Source organism: Microtus pennsylvanicus, chromosome 6, assembly GCF_037038515.1.
Source record: "Microtus pennsylvanicus isolate mMicPen1 chromosome 6, mMicPen1.hap1, whole genome shotgun sequence".
In the NCBI taxonomy this organism is placed as follows: domain Eukaryota; kingdom Metazoa; phylum Chordata; class Mammalia; order Rodentia; family Cricetidae; genus Microtus; species Microtus pennsylvanicus.
Window position 1 is genome coordinate 18,301,108 of NC_134584.1, and position 27,650 is coordinate 18,328,757.

Here is a 27,650-nt window from a genome sequence, read left to right on the forward strand (position 1 = left end):
CAATCCCCATCAAAATCCCATCAAAATTCTTTACAGATCTGGAGAAGACAATAGTCAACTTTATATGGAAAAACAAAAAACCCAGGATAGCCAAAACAATCTTATACAATACAGGATTGTCTGGAGGCATTACCATCCCTGACTTCAAACTCTATTACAGAGCTACAGTATTGAAAACAGCTTGGTATTGGCATAAAAACAGAGAAGTCGACCAATGGAATCGAATAGAAGACCCTGACTTTAACCCACAAACCTATGAACACCTGATTTTCGATAAAGGAGCTAAAAGGATACAAGGGAAAAAAGAGAGCATCTTCAACAAATTGTGCTGGCAATACTGGATGTCAATCTGTAGAAGAATGAAAATAGATCTATATCTATCACCATGCGCAATACTCAAGTCCAAATGGATTAAAGACCTCAATATCAGTCCAAACACACTGAACCTGATAGAAGAGAAAGTGGGAAGTACTCTACAACACATGGGCACAGGAGACTGCTTCCTACGTATAACCCCAGCAGCACAGACATTAAGGGCCTCATTGAATAAATGGGACCTCCTGAGACTGAGAAGCTTCTGTAAAGTAAAGGACACTGTCACTAAGACAAAAAGGCAACCCACTTACTGGGAGAAGATCTTCACCAACCCCGCAACAGACAAAGGTCTGATCTCCAAAATATATAGAGAAATCAAGAAACTAGACTTTACAATGCTAATTAACCCAATTAAAAAATGGGGCACTGAACTGAACAGAGAATTCTCAACAGAAGAACTTCAAATGGCTAAAAGACACTTAAGGTCATGCTCAACTTCCTTAGCAATCAGGGAAATGCAAATCAAGACAACTTTAAGATACCATCCTACACCTGTCAGAATGGCTAAAATAAAAAACACCAATGATAGCCTTTGTTGGAGAGGTTGTGGAGAAAGGGGTATCCTCACCCATTGCTGGTGGGAATGAAAACTTGTGCAACCACTCTGCAAAGCAATGTGGCAGTTTCTCAGAAAATTCGGGATCAACCTACCCCTGGAACCACCAATACCACTCTTGGGAATATACCCAAGAGAGGCCCTATCATACAACAAAAGTATATGCTCAACTGTGTTCATAGCAGCATTGTTTGTAATAGCCAGAACCTGGAAACAACCTAGATGCCCTTCAATGGAAGAATGGATGAAGAAAGTGTGGAATATATACATATTAGAGTATTACTCAGCTGTAATAAACAAGGACTTCTTAAATTTTGCATACAAATGGATGGAAATAGAAAACACTACCCTGAGTGAGGTAAGCCAGACCCAAACAGAGGAACATGGGATGTACTCACTCATATTTGGTTTCTAGCCATAAATAAAGGACATTGAGCTTATAAATCATGTTCCTAGAGAAGCTAAATAAGAAGGTGAATCCAAAGACAAACACATAGGCATCCTCCTGAATATTAACCTTCATCAGTCGATGAAAGGAGACAAAGACAGAGACCCACATTGGAGCACCGGACAGAAATCTCAAGGTCCAAATCAGGAGCAGAAGGAGAGGGAGCACGAGCAAGGAACTCAGGACCACGAGGGGTGTACCCACACACTGAGACAATGGGGATGTTCTATCGGGAACTCACCAAGGCCAGCTGGCCTCGGTCTGAAAAAGCATGGGATAAAACCTTACTAGCTGATCATAGCGGACAATGAGGACTACTGAGAACTCAAGAACAATGGCAGTGGGTTTTTGATCCTACTGCACCTACTGGCTTTGGGGGAGCCTAGGCAGTTTGGATGCTTACCTTACTAGACTTGGATAGAAGTGGGCGGTCCTTGGGCTTCCCACAGGTCAGGGAACCCTGATTGCTCTTCGAGTTGATGAGGGAGGGGGACTTGATTGGGGGAGGGGGAGGAAAATGGGAGGCGGTGGCGGGGAGGAGGCAGAAATCCTTAAATAAATAAATTAATTAAAAAAAAATCACTTTGACCCATTAGCTCTAGCTTCTTATTGGCTAATGCTTATATCTTAATTTAACACAACTCTATTAATCTGTGTATTGCCATTTGCTCTGGCTGACCGGATGGAGTTCCATCCATTTGTTAGAGTTCCATCCATTTGTCTCCAGCGGGACTACATGGCTTTTCCCTAGCTCTGCTTCCATTCTCCCAGCATTCACTTTAATTTTCCCTACCTACCTCTATTTCCTGTGCAGGCCCAAGACAGTTCTTTATTAACCAGTGGTATTTATAGCACACAGAGGGGAATCCCACATCACCACCCAGCTGGAATAAGTAAGTAATTTTTATAATGAATGAACAACCTCGGGAAAAATGGCATCATTCTAATTTGTATAATTTAACATAAATGAATAAAGACCATATTATGAAGTAGAACACACTATTATAAAATTTTCAAATTATTAATTTGGTGGAAAATAATTGATGATATATAATTATGACTTGATAGTTTAATCCACAGAAATCAATTGTTTTTATGTCCCCTCCCCACTCCCTCCCTTTCATCTTCCCTGTTTCCCACCAACTTCATATGCTGTTTTAAAACCCACTGAGGTTGAAACTTTTACAATTTTTTCGCAGTAAAATTGAAAACATAAGGAACTTTCATTTGTTCATGTCTTTTGTAATTCGCTCTTTAAAATATTTTCTTAATTCTTCAAAAATTTAATTTAATGTTTGGATCATACACATTGGCTCTTTCTCACTACTGTTATATTTGCTCTCTCTATACTTACTCCTACTCTGCACTCGCCACCCTCCTCTCATTGGAGCTAGTTAGTTTATTCACTATTTATTCATTTAAATTTGTTATTCATGTTACATACCAAGCACAGTTGAGCCTCCCTATCATCCTCCCTCTCTGCCCTCCATCTACCCCTATACCAGGCCCCCACCCATCCGCTCCTCAGAAAGGATAAGGCTTCATTCACATGGGGAGTCATCATAGGCTGGTGCATTGAGGCAGGACCAAGCACCTTCCCCCTGCATCAAGACTGAGAAAGGCATCCCTCCATATGGAAAGGGCTCCAAAGAGCCACATCACCCACAAACAGTGGGCATAGTTTGGTCCCATGCAGGCCCCCCAGATGTGGGTCTAAAGTCAGTGAGCTCCCATGAGTTTAGGTCAGCTTTCTCTGTGGTTTTCCTGCTGTTCAACCTCCACCCTTGCCCATATAATCCCTCCTGCCTCTCTTGGACGGGACTCACGGAGCTTGGCCTGGTGCTTGACTATGGATCTCTATATCTGCTTCCATCAGAAACTGGATGAAGGTTCTGTAATGATGGTTACAGTAGTCAACAGTCTGATTACAGGGGAAGACCAGTTCAGGCACCCTCTCCACTACTGCTATGAGTCTTACCTGGAGCATCCCTGTGGACTCCTGGAAATTTCCCTAACAACAGGTTTCTCCCTAATCCCATAATAGCTCCCTCTCTCAAGATATCTCTTGCATCACTCTCCCACTCTAACCCTCCCCCAATTTGACCATCAAGTTCCCCCATGGTTTTGTCCCTCATCCCCTCTCCTTTATTGTCTCCACCCCCATCCCCAGCTTTTGGGCAAAATTTAATTCTATTGTCTCTCAGATGCACTGTTTAATTTGTTTTATGATTCAATATATATAAATCTTTCCTGGTCCTGGTTATATTTAAAAATTCATTCTGGCCATTTTGTCATGAATTATTACATATAAACATTTTTTGCCATTATTGTTAATGTTATTCTAAATGTTATTATTAATATTGCTATATGTAACATTATTACATAAATGTTGTTAACATTAACATATTGGTAATGTTACTGTCATTACTGTAAGATTAACAAAAATAGAGTTAATAAAGTGTCAAATATATTTTAATGTTTAAAATGGATAGAGCAAAAATATTAGGAATATTACTTATGTGAATTTATGTAGACATTTCCACATTAATAATATTTTTATATCAAGAAATATATTCACTATGGAGTTTGGTTTATTTTCAGTGATTCACAGATGAAAGAACAGCCCAATATAAATTTGTGTATTGAGTTCTTTAATATAATACATAAAAACACAGCATATACCTTTTCGTCTTCTTGGTACCGGCATCATTGCTGAATTTCTCTACTGACTACTTTTTTTTTTATCAGCATGGTGACCTGGTTTAGCAAAAGGAGAAGAATATTAGACTCCTATTAACTCCTTTTGACCTTTCTATGTCGTTTTGCAGCCATCAGCATTGAGTCTATTTGTATTTGAAGAATCTGCATTTTTAATAGCAAGGGATTTCCCTGTCATAATATTTGCTCACTCATCCACATCATTAATACAGTTATTAGTTGAGGACAAAAGCAGTCACTGTACTCCCTGATCACCTTGAAGCAGCTTGCTGACTTGGAGGTTATATCTGACTTAATTTGTTAAGGGTTATTGATGCGGAATTAGCTTCCACAATGGAAATCATTAGCACATTTTAATAATAACAATTTTAATGTTTAATAAAGAACTGTTTCCAAACCAGTACTTGAAAACTGTAGGTTTATGTCTGCAATGAAAATAATAAGGAAAACTTAGGGAAATTATGAAATCATTTTGAATGCTGGTAAAATCTGAAGGCCAAAGAAAAAGAGGATGTGAGACGAAAGAAATGCTTATTTTGTCTATTCTTAAGCATTCTCATTTATTCAAATCCTAAAATTGTGTGAATGCTGAATTTGTATAATTTGGCTACAGCATTTCAACTCAGGCACTGGTATAAAGTTTATCTGTTGCTAAAGTTAATGCTTTACCTCATCTGATATGTCTGCTTCCTGTTATTGTACAATTTGTACACAGCATATATAATTTCCTTTTATGCTTAGCTAATATTAGTCTATTGAAAATAGCTTAGATACGTGTCTATTCTACTAAAACAGTAATAGATTAATCATGGAATTTTCCTATTTCTTAAGTAAACTGGAGACAGTTTGATATTTACTTTTATGGAATCTTATATATTTCATAAAACAAAGTCAACATCAAGGAAAAAGAAGGCCAATCAAATAATCAAACAACCAAAAAAATAGAAAAAGGAAAAAGAAGGCAGAAAGAGGGGAGGAAGGAAGGAATGAAAGAAAGAAAATACAGCAGTTTGAAGCAAGGGGTACCATATAATGCAACAATGATTGATAGCACAAGCCTTTCCATACAGCTTTTATTTATTTATTTTTTTTATTGAAAATTTCCACCTCCTCCCCTCCTCCCACTTCCCTCCCCTCCCACCACTCCCCCTCCCCCTCCCTCTCCAGTCCAAGGAACAGTCAGGGTTCCCTACCCTATGGGAAGTCCAAGGTCCTCCCTGCTCCTCCCAGGTCCCGGAAGGTGAGCATCCAAACAGACTAGGCTCCCACAAAGCCCATCCATGTATTAGAATCAAAACCCAGTGCCACTGTCTTTGGCTTCTCCCTTAGCCTCCACCGTCAGCCACATTCAGAGAGTCTGGTTTGATCACATGCTCCATCAGTTCCAGTCCAACTGGCTTCGGTGAGCTCCCATTAGATCAGTCCTGCCTTCTCAGTGGGTGGACTCCCCATCTCGGTCCAGACTTCCTTGCTCATGTTCTCCCTCCTTCTGCTCTTCATATGGGCCTTGGGAACTCAATTTAGTGCTCCAATGTGGGTCTCTGTCTTTATCTCCATCCATCGCCAGATGAAGGTTCCCTCTGGATTTTGGTTTTATAATTAAAACATTTCTCCCTCTACTTTTCTCCTTCTAAACTCTACAATATACCTTCTTACTCTCCTTCAAATTAATATCACAGTGTTTCATTGCTGTTTCATGCACACACAGACACACATTCACACAGACACAGACACATACACTTTTGAATTCTTAACTATAAACTACTCAGTTCTTATAAGACTCCTTCTATGTATGTTTTGAAGCTGATCTTTTGGCACTTCACAAACAATCTCTGTGATCTTCTCTGGGCAAAACACTCTCACCCAGCTTTCTTTAGTTTCCTAACATTTCTGTAAAGGGTTGAAGCCTAATGAGTTTTCCCATCCACTTCGGCATTCCATTGTTATAAATCTGTTTCTCTTCATTTCTACACAGTCATAACTCCTACAAGAACCAATTTTAGACATATCTCTTCTTTCTGTGTGCAAATCAGAGATATCACTGTAGAGACACTAATGGAGAGAGAGTTCAAACACATGGTAAATGGGCAGCCAGGGGATTCTTTCCTGGTCTTTAAAATGCATGCTCCAATCACAATGTTTTTTTGTATTGATATATCATGTATTAAGGTACTTTTTCTGCCTGAAAATAAGAGTTTAAATCAATATCCCATCAAAGTTTCCTTAGCAATACAAAAAGACTTCTAGTGCTTGAATCTTGAATCTTGAATAAGTACTGCCTTTCAGTACCTTCTGGATGGCACATATGGCTAATTTTTGGCCTGTAGAATGGGAGAGGAATTAATGAGGATAACTTCTGGGAAAATGTTTTAAAGTTATTGAATTACCCTCTTTCTTTATTTCTTAGTTTTTCTTCCTTCCTTCCTTCCTTCTTTCCTTCCTTCCTTCCTTCCTTCCTTCCTTCCTTCCTTCCTTCCTTCCTTCCTTCCTTCCTTCCTTCCTTCCTTCCTGGTAAGACAATTGTAGTTGGATTTGCAATAACATTTTGAAAGCATGAGAGTATTTTTGATTAACATGAAAACTTTGCTTATGAACTGAAACTTGACATACTTAAAAAAACATGAAAACAAACAACTAATCCCTGCTTGGAATTATTCGGGTATATCATTATTGGCTAGAAATTAGACACATTGGAGATTTCCAAATAATATTAGGGTTCAGTCCAGCCAATGTTCTCTCCATTCCTGGATCTTTTCTTTCAGTCCTCTATAACAGTTTTAGATTGCAGTTGTGTATGCAACCATCTGACCTCCTGTCATCATGTAGCAGGTTTTAGAGACTCCACTTTTATTTATTTAGTCAAACCTCATGTTTTCTTTTCTTATGCAAATAGAGATTGCTGGAGGTAGGGGGTTTTACAGAGCTGAGCATGAATAATTGTGTTTTCCTGTTAGTGTAAGCTTTGGGTCTGGTAAATATTGAATCCCACATAATAGTTTAATGGTGTCGTGATTCCAGATTGAATGATAATATTTGAGTTGACAGATTTTCATCAGAATAGCAGATATGCTAATCATCACTTAAGGTACTTTATAAAATTAAAATTAATGAAAATTTTAGTATTGCTAAATTACCTAATTTTGTAATGGCAGTAAAAATCATTGCTTAGTTTAGAGCAATTCACAAATTACATTGTGCTTTGAAGTTCTTAAGCACTAACTGATATAAATTAAAATTTGCAAACTGTAATTAAAAAAAGATTCAGCTGATTTTCTTCTCTTCATTTAATTTTAGTGGAAATAGTTATACTTTAATCACACAACTAGTAAATTTAAAACTTCAGATGGTTTAAGCATACTCTAATGTTTTATAAAATGTCTATGATTTTCTATTTAGAAACAGAAACCTCTAACGGTTGATTTTGAGACAGAGTTTCTCTGTATACCTCTGGGGGTTTTAGAAGTCACACTGTAGACAAGGCTTGCCTCAAACTCATAGAGATCTGTCTCTCAAGTACTAGGGTAAAAGGACTGTACCACCACACCCAGAAACAGTCTCTTATATAAATTCACCAATTTTAACCCTCTTTTTCTGAGAGACTAAGAGATATTTATTAGTCTCTGCACATTGCAAGGTTTTTGCAGAACAAAAATTTACCAGAAGCCAGAAGCTCTGACATAGCATAGGGATGTACAGAAAACACTTTTCCTGAACAAGTACAGGCTTTATAGCTTAATCGTATTTACACTGATGAGTACACATAAAGAAAAATCAATTTATGGAAGCTTATTTCATTGCTAGTGAAACTGTATCTTTCTGGATAAGCTTGGTGCAAACCGCATAGCTTGTTTCCCAAGTTCGTTGTATATATTTTTGCAATATTTTGTGGTGTTATTGGGTTTTTTATCTGGCATTGCAAGTTGAATTCTCAAATTGCTTTTAATATTGTCTTCTAATATTTACTGCTGAATCTCATTTATTATAATGTTGAAATAAAAGGGCATAAAATGAATATATATTTCTAAATTTTCTGAGGTTCTTCAGGAATTAATCTCAAAGATTTAAAGGGATATTTAGAAAGTTTGGGGTTATAACACTGATTATGTTATCGACCAATTTAATTAAAATATTAAATATTTCTCAGTATGGTTGCTGAAGCAAACAAAAATGTTCAGTTTTATTAACTCTCTTCAGGGTACCTGGTTGGGCAGGAAGTAAAGCTAATGTGCTACTTCGGGGAAAACAAAGCAAGACCCAGCGCTTCATTTCTACCCTGCCCAGAAATACTTTCTGAGAAAGGTAGCTTTGAAAACACAAAGGATTTATTTTTGGCTTGTGGTTTCAGGAATCTCTGGCCATAGAGACTTTGTTTTCTATGTATTGGTTTGTTTGTTCTGTGTTAGTCCATTGTTATGCCAGGAAAACATGTCAGAAGTTTGCAGTGGCAGAAAGAGTTCAGCTCATGGAGTACAGAAAGAAGGAGCCAGTGAGTTGGTCTCTGGAGTCTTTAAAGGCTTGTGCTAAAAGACCTTAACACTTTTACTTTCCCCCACCTTCTAAAGTATCCACTTCCCTCCTCCATGACACTAGGTCAAGTCCTTAAATAATTAACCATTGGAATACATGCAATATCAACATAAAAATTTCTGACTCTTAATATGACTGACCAATTAAGATAATTGGAGTGTACTCTAACATCAACTATAATTTTTAAATTAATTTTTTCTTGTCATTAATATGTGTATAAAACACATACTGACAAATCATATCTCTGACCTTCCCTTATTCTCCCATTAACCTGGTATACCATCTCTTCCCATTCTCACATTCTTATTTGCTGTTTGGTTTTATGATACTGAGCTTAATCAGCATCATCTCTTTGGCAGCAGGCTTACAGCTATCCATTAGTGTCTGGTGCTCTCTGCAGAGAGTGGACATCACTTGCATGTTCAAAAAAAAAAAAAAGATGAGTTTAAATATGAAGCAAAGAACTTGTTATAGAATGACTTTGGTACTTTGTAAAAATGTGTCTTTGCAAAGGCAGCTTTTTATTGGTTTAATAAAGGAACTGGCTAACCAATAGCTACTCAGGAAAATGTTAGGCCTGCAGTCAAACTAAACTGCTGGGAAAAAGAAAGGCCGAGTTCAAGGTGGTGGGGGGTCAGTGGTGGTACATCACCATTAGATGCAGATAAAGCAGATGAATGTGTCAGGTTGAAGAAAGGTATCACCACTTGGCAGAAACATACTTAAGAAATATGGGTAAATTTAAGTTTCAAGAGCTAGTTAGCAACAAGCCTAAACTACTGACTAAGCATTTATAATTAATAATAAGTCTCTGTGGTTATTTGGAAGCCAGCAGTCCAGATAAAAAACTCTGTCTACAAGAACCCATAGTTAAATGATTATTAATGGCAAATAATGCGTCAATCCTGCTCTCTAGCCTTTAGAGGGCTTCATCATGACCTTGTAAGTGTGGTACTTTCAGCCCTTTCCATGTAAGTGTAATTAGACTTCTCATAAACTACTTCATCGAATTCAGATATAGAAATTGAACCTGGTATCATGTTTCAGGTAAAATTTATATATCTGCGCAGAAACCAAAGTACACATTTTTAGATTTATTTTGTATATTAGATTTTTAAATAAACATTAACCACTTTATTTCCGTGTCTCTATTTCTATCCAACTAGTTCCATGTTTTCTCTTCCAGTCCTCCTCAATTTCATGACTTCTTTTTCTGTGATAAATTTTATTTTTCCATATATGATTGTGTGTGTTTATATACATAAACAAGCATTGATAAGTATAATGTTCTGAGTTATTTTAGTGTTACCAATATGTATATGATTTCAGGGCTAACCACTGGATATTAGATAATGAGTTAGGGACTACATTCCTGGAGAACACTAATTCTGCATCATTCTGCAGTCATTAATTTCCTCGAGTTCTTTATCTAGGGTGGAATTCCATGAGATTTTTCACCTTTCAAGTTAGCCTATCTGTTAGTGTTCTCTCCTATTAATAAATTTATATGTGAGGTTGGATAAATACATACTATACTCACACATGGAAATCAGAGGAAAAATTTTGGAGGTCTTTCTTTTCAATATATGAGTCTATAAGATCATAAGTTTGAGCCGGGCGGTGGTGGTGCACGCCTTTAATCCCAGCACTCGGGAGGCAGGGGCAGGCGGATCTCTGTGAGTTCGAGGCCAGCCTGGTCTACAAGAGCTAGTTTCAGGACAGGAACCAAAAGCTACGGAGAAACCCTGTATCGAAAAATCAAAAAAAAAAAAGATCATAAGTTTGATCTAGAGATCTAGTTGCTAAGTTAAACAACAATGCCTTTAAGCACTGGTCTATCTTTTTTATTTTTTTAATTATTATTATTAAAAATTTCCACCTCCTCCCCTCCTCCCACTTCCCTCCCATCCCCTCACACCCTTCCTCTTAAATCCAAAGAGCAGTCAGGGTTCCTATTTTGTTGATTTCAGACCTCAGTTTGATTATTTCCAGTCTTCTACTCCTCCTGAGTGAGTCTGCTTCTTTTTGTTCTAGAGCTTTCAGCTGTGCTGTTAAGTCTCCAATGTGATCTTTCTCAATTTTTGTAATGTGGGTACTTAGAGCTATGAACTTTCCTCTTAGCACTGCTTTCATAGTGTCCCATAGGTTTGGGTATGTTGTGTCTTTATTTTCGTTGAATTCAAGGAAGACTTTAATTTCTTTCTTTATTTTTTCCCTGACCCAGGCGTGGTTTAGTAGTTGACTGTTCAGCTTCCATGAATTTGTAGGCTTTCTGAGGGTAGAATTATTGTTAAATTTTAGCTTTATTTCATGGTGTAAGCACTGATCCATCTTACAGTAACCAAAATACCCAGTTTTTGAGGCATATGCAAATATTTGTTGTCTTGGTATTATCTCATTGACCAGGTTTTTAGTGAAATATTAGAAGAGTTTTCTGCTATTCTCATTAAGAAACATCCAAAAACAATAGTTATAACTATGTTATCTTCAATTTCTTTTGCCTATTCTTGTTTAAAATAGCCCTTCTATTAGGTATTTATTATAAGTCAATGTATTAGTTCTAAATTTAATGATTAATAACCAAAAACAGGACTAATGTTAGATGTTAATCTAATGTTAGATTCTCTAGTCAGAAAATGTTCACTTACATGATATAATTCTTAGTCTCTTATGAAACTTTACTCCTAAAGCTACAGAAATAAATTACTCAAGGAATTTTAGTCAGGTTCCCAAGACAGAATGCATCAACTTCACACAGCTGAATCCAGAAGTCATTTCCTCAACTTCTACCACAGTCTGTCAAGTAGAAACAAGTGAGAGAAAAGGGTAGAATATTCCCAAAGAGTATGAATTCCAAAAGGTAGTAATTACATGAGGCCACTTTAGAGACTATATATAAAAGCATCTGAAACTAAGCATCAATCCTCCATTTGCATAGTTTCACTGGAAGGAGTTCAGTTTTTTTCTGACCAGGAGTAGTTCAAAATATTACATGGAAAATTGCTAAAATTGCTTGAAACTTTTAAGTCGTGAACCATTCTGAGAACTACAGACTCCTGATGTCCATTGCATTCCTATTAGACGGACTGCTGCAGGGCCTAGTGCCTTATGTTCAACTGAAGTCATTTCTTTTAATGATAGCTCCAAGAATAGAACAAAAGTGCCATCTAAAACATGCTAGAGTAGTGAAACTGGAAAATCAAATCATACCTAGGGGTTGTTAATCCAAAATTAGTAAGAAATGCAGTAACAACAAATCTATTAAGGAATGTGTGAAGAAGGAAATAGAAAGGTGTCCCTGGCTTGCTGTCACACCTCAAACTGTAAATTACAACCTCAGTGTATGATAAGTACTCATGGAAACAGTGGCTTGGCTGAGGGAGGGAAAGGCACACAGAAAACATGTCCTGAGTGGCAGCCACATACTGCTAAAAAAAACACTGAAAACAAAATATGTACAACCATTACAACAAGAAAAAGTTGAATACACAGACTAGAGGAGATAATTGGACACACAACACATAAACACACACACATAAACATACACACTCATGCATACATATAAAGGATGTGTTTGCCAATGAAAAAATTGCTAACAGTTAAAAACAGATCATCTCTAAGTATGATATTTTTTATAATGTTCCATTTGGATTGTCTTTTTATATGAAACAAGTAACAAAGTGTATTTTGAATGAAATATATTGCATATACAAATGAAAGAATTTAGTCTTGGTTGTTAGAAAGTAGTTGGAGCTGTGATGAACTGTAATTGGTAAATATCAAAGCAACCTTTCCTTACTATTTATTCCTATCTATATTTAGAGTAGTAAAATTCCTGGAAAATACTACCCTAGATCAGATATTCATTTAACAAGATACGTCTTTATATATTTATTGTTCTTGGCTTAAAATGGAGAAGAGGATGAAGGAAAAGTTTCATGGGATGGAGACACTTTGGTCTTGGCCCAATGACCTGGCTCTAATGTCTGGATCCCACAAAGGGGAAGGAGAAGAAATGATTTTAAGAATTACTTTAATATTTAAGAATTACACATACAGCATATCATTCACTAACGGGATACACAGACACACACACAAATTAACAAATAAAAAATAGAAACTCCTAATTTTTTTCACTTCTTTGGACTTCTTGTAGAGATTCTCAGGGATAATGAAATTTCCACTTTTTCCTTTTTTGTTATCAGCTCTGAGAAACTATAAATTGGACCAAGATTTCCAAATAAAAATTTATGATAACAGACTTAAATTTGATAAAGAAGAAATGTTAATATATTGAATTTTTAACAATGATGAAACCATACTTATCCAGTAGAAAATATTTAAAATACCTAATATTCATAATAAAAATAAAACAGAACATGTACATAAAAGACTTAGCATCTGATGTGGGATTCCCTCTCTATGCTGTGATTATCATTGGTTAATAAAGGACCTGCTTTAGGCCTATAGCAGAGCAATAGGGGAACAGAGCTAAGAGGGAAAAAATAAACTGAATGCTGGAAAAAAAAAAAGAAGGGCAGAGTCAGTGAGAAGCTATGTAGTTCTGCCAGAGATAGATGCTGAAACTTCTGCCGGTAAGCCACAGCCATGTGGTGATACACAGATTAATAGAAATTGGTTAAACTAATATGCAAAAGCCAGTAAGAAGCTAGCACTAATGGGCCAAGCAGTGATTTAATTAATACAGTTTCTGTGTGATTATTTTTGTGCTGAGCAGCAGGGAACCAACAAGCAGCCTCCTTACTACAAGCAACTATTTAGTACAATGATCAATTAAGTTTTCATCACAAAATATCATCAGACATGAAATCTTCATGCAAATAAAAATGAGATTTTTCTAAACATTCACTCTTCCACATCTTAAGATTTATGATCCAGTGTCACCTGATGGTCATGGTCCTTTTTTTATGATTATCAGAAAGTCAATAGGAGCTTGGCCTAATCCCACTTACCTATCTATGTCCTTTACCTCACTTCATATAGCTATACTGAGCTGATATCATCTTATGTCATCAAAATGTGCAAGACAAATAAATCACAGAAAAAATTGTGTACATAACTGTACAAAATTATTTTTACATAAATAAATACAATAATGTTATCTTAATAACATTATTAAAATAATGTGCTATTTTAATAAATGTATTGTGTTCATCCCTCATTGTCTAGAGAATTTTATGTCAATTGACATAACCTAGAGTCATTTGAGGAGACAACCATGGTTAAGAAAATATCTCCTCCTATTAGATCTGAGGGCAAGTCTGTGAATTAATATCTTGGTTGCTTGCCAGTGCAGAATGAGCCTATGCATTGTGGATGCTGCCATCCCTGGAATGGTTTTCCTAGGTTCTATAATAAAGATACAGTTGAGCAAGCCAAAAGGAACAAATCAATTAACCACTATTTTTCATGGCTTCTGCTTCTTCTCTTGCCTTTGGGATCCTGCCATGAATTCCCCGAATGATACAAAATATCATATGAAATAAAGTATTTCCTCTCCAAGTTCCTTTTCATCATGATGTTTTAATACAGCAACAGAAACCTTAGATAAAAACACTTAATATATATATATAGTAGAATTAATCATAGTTTAATTATACAGAGAAATTATCTTATATACAGCATTTTCCACTGCAGGAAATGCCAGGGATCTACTTGGGTTCCTGCAAGATATTGCTAGAGGAAGGCAGAATTGTAATCATAAACGTGGTACTCCCTTGATGATGCAGCCCTTTTAAAGTTTTCTGTGTTCATCTTTATTTTCAATATATTTTGCCACAGCTGCTCTCCTATCTCTGCAGAACATTCAATTTATCAGCCTCCCTGCCTTCTCTCCTGTGCATACTTCCTCCTTATTTGCATGGACTCCTCGTGGCTCATTTACGGAATAGACCTCATGTTCCAATCATTTGAGACTAACACCCCTGAAGGTTTGGGATCCTAGCCCAAAGTGTAACAAACTGAACCAATATCTCTGCATTGACATGCTGAAATTTTTGCAACACAACCACTCTTCCTATGCTAGAGTCAAGTGCAGTCATGGTTGGTGATTAAGCTATTGTTCGTGTTTGTAGTAAATATTTTAAATGCACTTTCCCTTGCCAATAACTTACAGCACAGTTTTGATAAACTTCTCTGTTTAAATCCAGGCAAGTACTCATTCAGTACAAATGAAGTTATTTTTTTTGACTCTGTGTGTGTTGTGTGTGTGTGAGTCTGGGATGATTTTCTTCTGTTTTATTCTTTTATTATGTAAGTGCATGCATGGATATGTGTGTGTGTGTGCATTTGCGCATATGTGCATTTGTAGATTTTCAACAGGCACATTTCACAAACATCTGGAGAAAACTTTACAAAGATGTAGATCAGTCTTGTGCTCCCAAACTATAGCCTCAGCCAAGGATGACTGAACAGCTGGAAGAAGATATTTTGCTGTTACAAACTTTGATGAACCCTATGTGGCCTTTAACCTCATTTCTACCTTGGACAGAAGTTATACATTCCAAAGTGGGCTTGTAGAGTTATCACTGTGACTATTGCTAAGATTCAAGGCTGGCATTGGTCTATTATGAGAGCCTCAGTGGCTGTGCTTTGTGGTACACTGGCAAGGTTATGATTGTCTTAAAACACAGCTATTGGCGTTCCAAACAAATGGCTGTTTGGACCAGAAAGAGCAGCTGGACCAACAAGCTGTAAAATTAGTAAGGCTGCCTGCAGGTTGACATTTGAAGTACAAGTGAATGTGGGAGCAGCAGATCCTCCAGGTACACAAGACACATGATAACCCTGCCCTAAGTGGTAGCTGTCCATATTGAATGACTCTGGATGTATTTGACACAGTTTCAGAGAAGTTTAGCATGTGACACTGGCAACAACAAAGGTCCAGGTTTCCACCTCAGGTTCAAAATCGGTCACAGCAAAGACCATCTTCAAAACGGTCCTTAAATTGTGAGAAAGCAGTTAAATACTTTTGAGATTTGCCAAGCCAAGAAGAACAGAGAGGTAGAGAAAGAGAGAGAGACGTAGACACACAATACACACCGAGAGACACACAGTGCAGAGGTAGAGGAGGGAAGGAGAAAATGATCAATAGCTATAAGGCCCTGGTCACCATAATACTTCTAGAGAGCTGTGGACCTAAAAGGGTGAGGAACCAAGGGAGAAAAATCCCAGCCCTAATAAAAGCTGTAACATTGCTGTGAAAGACCAAGGGCCCTGATACATAACTTTGTCAGTTACCAGCATAGGCACTATGTAACAATAAAGATTGTCATCTATTGCAATAATAGGGGAAGTGGTGTAGGATGACCATCACCTAATAAAACAGTAGAGAATATAGTCTACTGTAGCAATGGAGAACATCATCTATATTAACAATAGAAGCATCAACTATTTTAGCAATAGGGGAAATCAGCCATTTAAAAATATGGGGTAACACATACTATAACAAACAATAGGGGCATCATTAATAGGGGGAATCACTAACTTAATACTAGGGGTGTCACCTACTGTGACAATACAGAATATCACCTACTGTTATAATAGGATGTATCATCTACTGTAAAGGTAGAGAGGTTCCTACTGTAACTATAGGAAGCATCATCTACTTTAACAATAGGATATCACCTACTGTAATAATAGGGGACAACCTATGCCGTAACAATCTGGGGTATTACCTGCTGTAACAACAATGCTCTCATCTACTGTAACAATAGGGGCCTTACCTATTGTATCAGGGGCTGCACCTACTATTACAACAGGAACCTCATCTACTGTAACAACAGGGGCCTCACCCACTATAACAACAGGGAGCATCCCCTACTGTAGCAGTAAGTGACTCCCTAGTTACAACAGATAGTGTCACCTGCTGCTCCTTCCAGCAGTTTTTTGTGTTTCTTGACAAAGGAAAAAACCGATGGCAGCAAGCAAGCAGTCTTTATTTGCGAAGATTGTCCTTGTTTATGTTCACTTTCTGTGTAGGGGGAGCCAAAAAAAAAAAAAATACTCAGCTTGTTGATGTTGAGAGTCTTAGGAAAAATACCAGGTTGCGAGAAGTTCATTGAATCTTCAACATCTCTAAATATATGTGTGTGTGTGTGTGTGTGTGTGTATGTGTGTGTGTGTGTGTGTGTGTGTGTGTGCATGAAAGGCATAGGTATTAAGGTATTAAGGCATTAAACCTTTAAAATTTTATTCCTTTTTCAGAATGAACTTAGCTAATATGAACAAATTACTTAAATATTGAGTAGAGCCAAAATGTAACTGCTAAATGTAAATATTTGTATAAAAACTAGTTTTTCTTTATGTCATTTTTCATTTTTAAAGATATGACAGCACATTTTAGAGATCTCTTCATAATTTATAATAGGATTCATTTGAAATTTGAAAAGCTTTAAACCAGTTTTATGGGAGAGAGAGAAAGGGTTTCTGGATAGTAAAAGTGGAATGTGTCTATGGCAATATGAAAATGTAACCCATTTTACTAATCAGAAATCAATAACACATAGCATTATCCTAGGCACTAATTGCAGTTCTTCATATTTCTGAATTCTGTGGTTTTTCAGCAGGTGACATCGTATAACCAAAGCCTGAGACCTTGGCTTTTGTTGAGGTTCCATTTAGGTTGGAGGTTTTGTTTGGCACATTTTTCATAAATAGTGAAAGGGGGGCACCCAGCAGGGTTCAATAGCAAACTCGAGGAAGCCAAGTGTTCTCCCGGTGTCACAACTCATCAGTATTTCATATATTATACTAACCATCATAGATTCTATCAGATCTAAAAGATAAAGGTGTGGTTTTTACACAGAGAGGGCCTGCTTGCTCATCCTGGCCAGCCAGCTATCTTAGCCCCAAAAAAACTACACAGAAACTGAATTAATTAAATCACTACTTGGCCCATTAGCTCTAGTTTCTTATAGGCTAATTCTTACATCTTAATTTAACCCATTTCTACTAATCTGTGTATCGCCAGTGTATGGCAGTGGCTTACCAGGCAAAATTCCCAGTGTCTATCCCTGGCGAATCAATTGTGTCTCTCTGACTCTGTTCTTCCTCCCAGAATTTAGTTCTGTCTTCTCCACCTACCTAAGTTCTGCCCCATCGATAGACCAAGGCAGTTTCTTTATTCATTAACTAATAAAAGCAACACATTGACAGAAGAACCTCTTATACCATGTGGTCTGCCTTTTCCTGAGCTTTAGCAATTTGGATAGATCTCATCACCCATTTTTCTTAGAAGAGAAAAATCTGTGAGTATTTGCTCATCTATGCATCAAAAGTTAAGTAGAGGTTCATCAGGCATGCTATTTGTGACTGTGCTCCTGCTTTCTCCTGAGTCTGAGTCAGAAGGATTTTCTGAGCTCAGGAGTATAAAAACCAGACAACAAAATAAAAGCAAAAGAAAGACTAGGACTAATGTGCAAAAGTGTACCCTTTGGTTAAGTAACCTTGTATGAATCACTCAAAGAACAAATGAATGGAAAGTGCAAGTTTACTCTCTAATAAAAAAAAGTTTATCAAATGTGCTCTTATAATTTATTTATAGTGCATTGAAGAGTTAAATGGTGCATTGACTAACATTTTGATGATTTTATCTTGCTTCTAATTTGTATAATAATTTTCTGACAGTCATTGTAGAAACAATGAAGAAATTAGCCATTATGAATGTTTAATGTCAGTCTAACATTTATTGGCTTTTTATAAATATGCATGACAATAAGCTCACCTAGGCATAGCTAAGGAAGGAAGAAGTGGGATTCTTTAAGGCCCTTGGAGTTGTGACTGAAGCCTGGAGGTTGAACTCGACAGCAATAGTCAGGAATGCTCTGTTTTCATAATCCTGTTAGGATGCGCTGAACTAACTGAACCTCTTAGTGATGGTTTCATTTTGTTTTAAAGATCAGAAACCTTAGAAGATCTCCACTCAAGCAGGCTCTTAATTGCCCAAGCTACTAAACTGTTCCTTGTAAATGTCTAAAGGTAGCCACAAAACTTCAGTAGTATGTTGTAAACACTAGTCTAATAGGCACAGAATTTCAGTGGCCCCTTAATCTAAGAAAATACATATTTCTTGTCAGCTCTACAAGTGAGATATAAGAGATATATGTACACAAGTATACACATGTACACACATGCACACACATATATGTCTGTAATATATATAATATATATAAATATATATAATTTCAACAGAAAAGAAAGAAAAAATGAACACACCCTAATACAAAGAATCATCTTGCTATCTCTCCTCTCTCCCTTGATTGGTTTGGATGGTGGGAGAGGTGTATAACCATTTAACTATAGAATCCCTTCAGGAGCCACTCTAAAGTGCTTTAAGAGATGGAATTGGTGTAGGAAACGATTGAAAACAATTGACTTAGCTCTTCTGAAAGTGGAAAGAAAGAAACAGTAATCTGTCACTGTGTGGGCAGACACATTGCTGGGAAATTGGATAAATTGGAAATCACTGGAGGGCAGCTATTTTGTCCTCTGCTGCATTAGATATCTTGGGTAGTGTTATTAATGGTGAACAATTGCTACTATAAAGTTTCTAACTGTTTGGAATATAGAATTACATAAACTCAAGGGTCCATTATCACTCTAAAAATAGATAAAATATGAACGCAAAACAGAAAGACTCTTAAGAATACATTACTTTCATTTTATAAGAGAAATGATTTTTTTTTAAAAAAAAATATGGAGTTTTCCTGTGCTCCGGAACAGTTATGCAAAAACATACCACAAAACTGAATTTTGCTTCTTTTTGTTAATTTAACTCACTTGAAGTTTGGAATTCTTGGCTTCACAACAGCCCCCAATAATATGCATTATAATATGTTCATGAGTAAATTCAAATGCACATGACAATTAGACATGAAATGGTTCATCATTTTTTACTTTCCATTGAATAAAATGAAATGGTATCTTTGCTCATCGTTACACATTCCCAGTGATTACCTTGAAACTGCCAATGTAGCTCTGATTTTTAGGGTTTTATTTGCTTAGTTTTAGCACCCATTACTTTTCAATACAAGCAAACTGGGCTTTACCAGTTCACATTTAAAAAAGCCATCTTACATTTAAAGTTTGCAAGGGTCACCCTAGGCAGGCCTTCAACTTCATCTTAAATCTGAATCCAGAGGCAAAACAATATCGTGTTCTCTGTATGAGGATCATATTTCTAAGACATTAGAGTTTTAGAAACCACAGACACAGCTTGTTTCTATATATATGCTTATTGTGTAATCAACATTAATTCCCATGCTACATATGAGAAATATAATTCCTCGTTATCAGTAATGTATGAAGCCTCACTTTTCTATTGTTTTACATATCTAGTAATATTATGTGAATTACCTATGTCCTAGAGTTAAAAGTTACAAGGAAAGAATTGGTCACTTATCTTTTTCTATTGAAAGTTTTCAATTTTGTTTCAATAAATGTCTGCCAGTTTTTTTCTAAATATAAAGTGGTCAAATTGTATATTTACTGTCCTATCATTATCATGCCTCTCTTTATTAAATCTTATGTTCATCTATTTTATGAATTAGATTGTTTTCATTTATTGTCAATGTTTTTATCATTTCAAATATAATAAAATTTCAAATATCTTCTTCAACATATTTGTAATTACCAAGAATGTCTTGGATTTCATGTTTATTTTCAAAATTGAAAATAAGTAATTTAAATTTCAAAAAAGAAAAACATACTATATATTCAATATCTCATTTTCCAGTTTGCATTTTAATGTATTTAAATTCTCCTATTGTAGAAATAATATAAACATATATATTTTTCAATTATTCTGTGGGTTAAAAATACTCAGGACATGTACCTAATACTAATTCTAGCTTGTTCAATTAAAAATATTAATTCATGTCCAAACCAAAGATCGTAGATAGCCAAAGAGAATATTCTGAAAGAGAACAGATAGAGGCATTATCACACTCAATTGCACACAACAGAGTCAGAGGAATAAAAAACATCACAGATCTGGTTTTTTAAAAAAGACACAATGGATTAGAATAAAAGACTGATACTTAAGCCCATGTGGGTATGATTACCTGAATTATGACAAATATTCCTGAAATATAATCTTACACACTGGAGTAAATAACATCTTCAACAAATGGTTGCAAAATCACATGTCTACATGTAGGAGAAAGAAACTTGACCTTAATTACTGACCTTGCACAAAAATAAACTCCAAATGGATTAAAGCCTGCAATACAAGATCTGAAACTTTGAAAGAGTTAGTAGAACCAAAATTGTTGCTTTGTACTCTATCTTTGTAGGTATAGAATTTGAATAGGATTCTGACTGCTCAGGAAAGAGGAATGAGAACTGACAAATCAAAACTTTTAGTTCCTCAGGGAACTAAAAAGCTTCTGAATAGCAAAGGGTACACTTTATCAAATAAAAAACAGCTCAGACCATGGGAGAAATTAGTTCTTAAGATGTTACTGTTTAACTGATTATTTTTTTTGGGGGGTGGAAAACCAAAATTCTCAATTTAAGACCAAATGCTTTAAATCTGATAACGGAGCATTTAAGAAATACGTTGATTAACTGTCACAGGAAAGGATTTTCTGAACAGAACCAAAAAGCACAGGGTAAGATCAAGAGTTAATAAATAGTACCTGGGTAAACTAAAGAATCTTTGTGTAGTAAGTAAATATAATAAATAAAACGTGTATCTGTTAGTGATAGAATTAAAATTGCTGTGTATTTTCATATGTGAATAAAAATAAAGTTTTAAAGTAATTTCTACTTCATAATTATGTCAAAAGAAAATAATATCTCATACCTTAACAATAAATACACCAACAACTAATTAAATAAGAAAAAGAAATCTTTTAAAAACCAGTCACACACTTGCCCCTCCTAATAATCCAAACTGAGGACTATGGCTTAGAAGCCTTCATGAATTTCAAACTTGGATCTTTAACACAGCCACATTCCTGCCATCATCTGAAGTATTGCATTCATAATTTTAGTAATAAAGTTTGATTTTGCAAAAGGAATTTCCAAGCTAAATGCTCATTTCAAATCCCTGAGGACTCATTCCCATTGTAGTTAATATGAACATTAACTAGATTAAGCCTAAATTTAAGGTATTCAGAGACTTTTAATTAAAAAATAATTTGTACTATTCTGCAAATTAAGAAATAGAATCATTGAAAACCAAAGACTAAAAAAAATCTTAAAATTAATATCTGAAAGCGAATAACACAGTGTTTATGGCAGTTTTTGTGCCACAAACAAATCCAATGTGGGCCAACAGAAGCTTGTTAAGGACATCAAAGCTAAATAGAAAAGTCAATTCCTTCCCCAGGATTTATGATAGCAAATCTCAATATAACAAAGCTTACTTTATCTCTTGAAGGAACATGTATAGAGTCATAGATGTAAGATCTGCTTTCATAGAGAAAGCTGATAAAAACCAGCAGTTTACCCTGGCACACTAAGTATAATTTTCTTTTTTATATTTCAGTATATAGTGATGATTAGATAATTTAAATTTTTTCTCCAATTTACTCAATTGTCTGCTATCATATTAACAGAAATATAATTTTTATTCCTTTACATAGCAATACCTTAACAGAAAATATTATATTATGATAATATTTTATATACTAACCAATGCCATTACTTGATAAAAGAAAAAAATTAACTGCTTCAAGACCTCATTTCCTTTTGGATGCACATGTGTATCATGTCTATTGGTTTTGTATCCTTTATATTGGATTACAGTGTTGATTTTAAAGTCATGAGTATTAAAAAAATCATGTTTTATCCACTATTAACATCAAAACTCCCTAAATGCCTTCTTCCATCCATATTTTTCCCTTTTTGACTAAAGTAAGATTGAAATATTGCAATGAAGTCTTTTTAAAATTTTATTGATTTTTATTGAGATCTACATTTTTCTACATTTTTCTCTGCTTCCCCTCCCTGTCTCTTCCTTCCTAGAAAATAACACAGTACATACTGCGAATACTTAGTAGCATAGGTCCTTGAAAGAATACATGACAGATGATCTGCTTAGATGTAAAACACTAGGAAAGCTAGGAACAAACTTAGGGTCCTTTATAGTATGGTTTGTGTTTCTGTGCCTTACTGCAAAAGTAAATATCATTAGTAGAGCTGGTGTAGAAATCAGAAACATCAGTAAGAAAGCTGCTGTTAGCAATCTAAAAACATTTTCATTGAATTATCCTTAAAATTATAAGTAAATTCACCTCAATCTCAAGAGACTGAAGTGATGAGACTGGGAGGAATTGTGAGCAACCATTAGTTGAAACTGGTGTTTAAAAAAGTGTGTGGGGGGGGGCAAGGTGAGGGCATATGTGTTCATGTGTATCTTGTTCTTTTCCTTCATACTATTAATTTATTTGTTTAACATTTTCATTTTTATTGCTGCCCGTTTATTTTCTAAAGTGAGAGAAAGGAAGAAGGGCATGGTGTTGAGGGTAATTAGGTAGGAGAATCTGGAAGGAACCAGGAGAGGAATATCTCTTATCAGAATATATTGTAGGAATTTCTTTCTATTAAAAAAAAGAAAAGTAATTGGTATTTCAAATCTTTCCCTTCCAGGGAATGGGATCTCTAAGGAAGAGGAGGCAGAAAAGTAGGAGTCAGAGGTAGTGATGAATCACAACTAGTGTGATAGTACATATAATACCTTCACACGTAAAATCATCCAAAATTCCACCACTGAAAACATGAAGTAGACAAAAGGTCTTAACTCTAACCAAAGAGCTATTTGTATTTGTAAACTTCTAGTTAAAAGAAAATAAGGTTTCTTTTCTACTTATTTTCTATGTGTGTGTGTGTCTCTGTCTGTCTGTCTGTCTGTCTGTCTGTCTGTGCGTGGGAGCACACATTTTTACTTAGTTTCTTTTTTGCCTCACTGATTCTTTTTTCTTTTAGTTTTAGTTTATTAGATTTAATTTTCAGTTTCCAATATTTTTCTTTTTGTGAGAAAAGGGAAAAAAAAGAGAGATATGGAAGAAAGAAAAGGAAAGGGAGGATGGGAAGGGGAGAATGAAGCTGGATGTGTAGGGAGGTGAGAGAGAATCTGATAGGAGTTGAGGATGAGTAACATAAATGATAAAAATGTAATGTATGAAAAAAATTTTAAATAAAATTTAAAATATATTCATAGTATAATAACTGTCATATTTAAATTTGACTCAGAATCACCAATCCATTAAATCAAAACTAATTTATTTTGAAAAAAATACTATTGAGCTTAAAACTTCATAATGAACCAAAATAATGATCCATCAAACCTGAATAAGCTTGGGTCACTAAAATCAATGAATTTACTACCGTGTAAAGCCAACTAATTTTGCAAGTTTGCAAGTTTGCAGGTTTTAACAACATTTTGAATAGGAAATTATCTAGTGCTTTCATGGTGACTTCTTGTAAGGAAACAAATTAAAATTAAAAAAGCTACCACTCCTCTGCCCTCACCCCTGGAAAAGCTGAGAAAGGTGCATTTTACATTAGAGAAGAGTCTGGGTGACTCAGGGAGACATTGTCTTAAATACATTAAAAGACAAGCAAATGAATAAATATTAAAAAAAGGAAAAGTACCTCTTCAGGCTAGAATCAGAAGAAGATACAACTGTAGAATATGGACCAGTGACCCCACTTCTCTGTAGAGTGGAGAAAGGACATCGTTAGCTATGCAATACATAAAGCCTTTCAGACTAAAACACAGAAAGAGGTAGCCTGGCTTCTAGAACTGCTATAACAGAGTGCAGCAGCCCTGTTCTCTTATGTGCATTTCACCTATTAGACTCTCTACTGATAGTTTACCTGAAGAACTGTGAGATATTTTATATTTGCATTTTTTTAGGACACCAAGTTTATAGTCAGTTGTTAAAGCAACAAGGAAAATAATGCTGGGTGCTTCAATAGAAGAGATTCATTTATAAATAACAGATCAGAATTCTATTTCTTTTCAGTGTTTATATTTCAAGAAAACACATGTGAGCAAATCTGCACCAAATCACACTTTAATTTTAGCTGGATGGAAAAAGGGGAGAAAAATTGAATTTCAATAGGACATTGGTATCAAATTTACACAAGCAGGAAATTCTGGCTAATGAATAATATTTAAATTTCAAACACTAAGTATACAATTATCAAAATATGCCTAATACAGAAGGTGCTGAGAGGAGACTGAAGAGTCAGAGATAGTTGGAAGTTAACAATGATCAGCTCTGTTCTTGTTTGCTCTCTGCTGCTAGGAAAGACACCATGACCAAAAGCAAGAGTGGTTTATTTCATTTGCAGATTATACCTCATCATGGAGGTAAGCCAAGCCAGAAATACCAGCAGAAGCCTGGAGGCAGCAACTCAAACAGAGGTCATGAAAGAACTCTGGTGCTGGATTGCTCAAATGCTTTTCTAACATAATGCAGGCTCCTCTGCCTAGGAAGGGGTGTTCCCTACAGTGGGCTGGGTCCTTAAACATCAATTAGCAATCAAGAAATTGCCCTGCACATTCCTCACTTAAGGGTCCCTGTTCCCTGTAATGTTGGAGGCTGATATCTATGATTGCTATCACTAGCACCAACTCTTTACTGAAAATACTATTTAAAAAAATAAACTTGATTATTAGAAAATATGTAATTTATTTTTAAAAGTTCAAAAGTGCCTCTGAGATTTGCAATGTTATTCTTGATTAAAATGCCTGAACACAGAAATTGATTGGTTGCAAGCTGTCAGTAATAAGGATTCATTCAAATGCGGCTGCTGCGCACTCAATAAGAGGCATTATGCTGTTACAGGAATGAATGGCTTGTTGTCCTTCTGTGTCACAGGAAACAGAGGAATTAAAATGATGGACTTCCAAGGAGAGAAAAAGAAAAAGTAAAATGGATACAACAGTTAAAAGGTTAGTCTTGTTTCACTTTCACTTGATGGCACGGCAGAATAAAAACTCTGTGTAATCCATCCCTGCTTGGTTTCACTGCAGACTGACTGAGTGTCCTTCAACTGATCTTCTCTGTGAAGTGTCAAGATGCTTATTTGCCACCCAAGTTTTCTGTGTGTGGCACAGATTGTTAAACAATCTTACCTGTTCGTGACAAGAATGCTATGCTATGTGATTTTCTAGGCAATTATTGTTATGTGATTGCTTTCTGTCCAGATTGTCACGTGCATTTCCTACCCAGATTATATTTTAAAATAATCACATCCCCGTGTTTTACAGAGACACTTGCTCACTGGAGGAAAGATGAACTTAAAGTTCTAGCAAAAAGCAACCTTTTCTTATAGAGACATATAAAATGTCTTTCTTTTTTTTCAGTAACTCTCGCATAAAATGTTGAGAGATAATATATTAGAGTCAAAGTAAAGGCTGTCAAGCATATAAAAAGACTGATAATTACTCTTATAATACTGATTGCATTGCTTTACCAACTGGGTAATCGAAGCAATAATATATTGATATCTGTTATCAAGATGGTATACCCCCGCAAAATATGTCTACATCACTAAATGTACACTGTGTGATCATTTGAATCAACCTTGTCATGTGGGGTAAATATAAAAATTATCCACTGAAAAATAAACATTGATTTTATAGTCCCAGTATTCCCCCTTTAACTTACATATTATAGAGATCAGAATGGAGTACAGGGATATAGAGAAGGCAAGAAACTGGACAGGGTAGGGCCCACCATATCTAAAGATGACTGAATGCCTGAATACACACACACACACACACACACACACACACACACGCACACGAGAAAACTTTTTACTTTCAAAGCTGATTAAAAATTAAGATGAAAAAAGAGTTGGTTTGTGAAGAAATGAATTTAATGGCAGTCAGGAGCAAGGATAATCATAGCTTTCCAGGAGCAACTTGTCGATAAAATAAAACTGAATATGCTAAAATCCACTGAACCATAGTAGTGCCAGACCTTGACAGACTTTTGCTATTTGTCTGAAAGAAGGCTGAAGAGGCACAGTGTTTGTGGCCCTGAGTATACCCCAAGGGAATTCGAGTCTTTCCAGAAGACTAGGGGCAGAGTAAAGTTCAGTATTCACACACGTTTTGATAGGTAAAGTATTGTTGAAAAGGTTAATTGTTTGCTCAGGATGTTGTATAATTTTTTCTTCAGTCATTCATTGAGGCACACATTCTTCTCTAATCAGAGTAAAGACATAAGGTGGCAGGTTAAAAGAGAGTGGGTCACAGTAATCTCTATTGTTGAGGGCTGACTCCCTAGCTTCCTAGCACCCACATTAGGACCTCAGACTCCCAGTGCGGCCACTCCCATTCTCCTTTGAAATGCTGACCTGAAGAGAAAGTTACATGGATATCTTCTTCCCAGATCCACAGAGGACATTGAAGGGATCTTACTTCATGGTAGATTTTTGAGGGATGATATACCATTTAGTCAGGATTTATCTCTTTGGTTTGATGAAGTTTTATCATTTTTGTTAGGTTGCACATAGGCAGTCTCTATAAGCATCTCTCCATCATGCTATATGAAAGTATTCATAACATTGCAGTCAGATTCTCCCATAACAATTAAGAGATTAAACAAAGAGCTTTAAAAATGGACACATGATTACAGGTTTAGAATATTATAAATTTACCAATCCACAATTTTCTAAATAAGATCCCACTATTTTAAAATAAAGTCATTGAAGCTTATGGACAACTTGAGAAATACTTTTGGTATAGTGAAATGATCTTTTTGAACACTGTGGAGATTTGTCTGTACCAAGGTGCATTCTGATTGGTTTAATAAAAAGCTAAGCAGCCATTAGCTAGGCAGGAGAGCCAAACAGAGAGAACTCTGGGAAGAAGAAAGACAGAATTACAGAAGTCGCCAGCCAGACTTGAGGGAAGTACCAGAAAACACAACTATAGCTTTCTTGGTTAGCTGAAATTTAATTTAATATTTTGTTAAAAATTAATATAATATATCCTAATCCTGGTTTTCTCTCCCACTTCTTCCAAATCTTTCCAGCCTC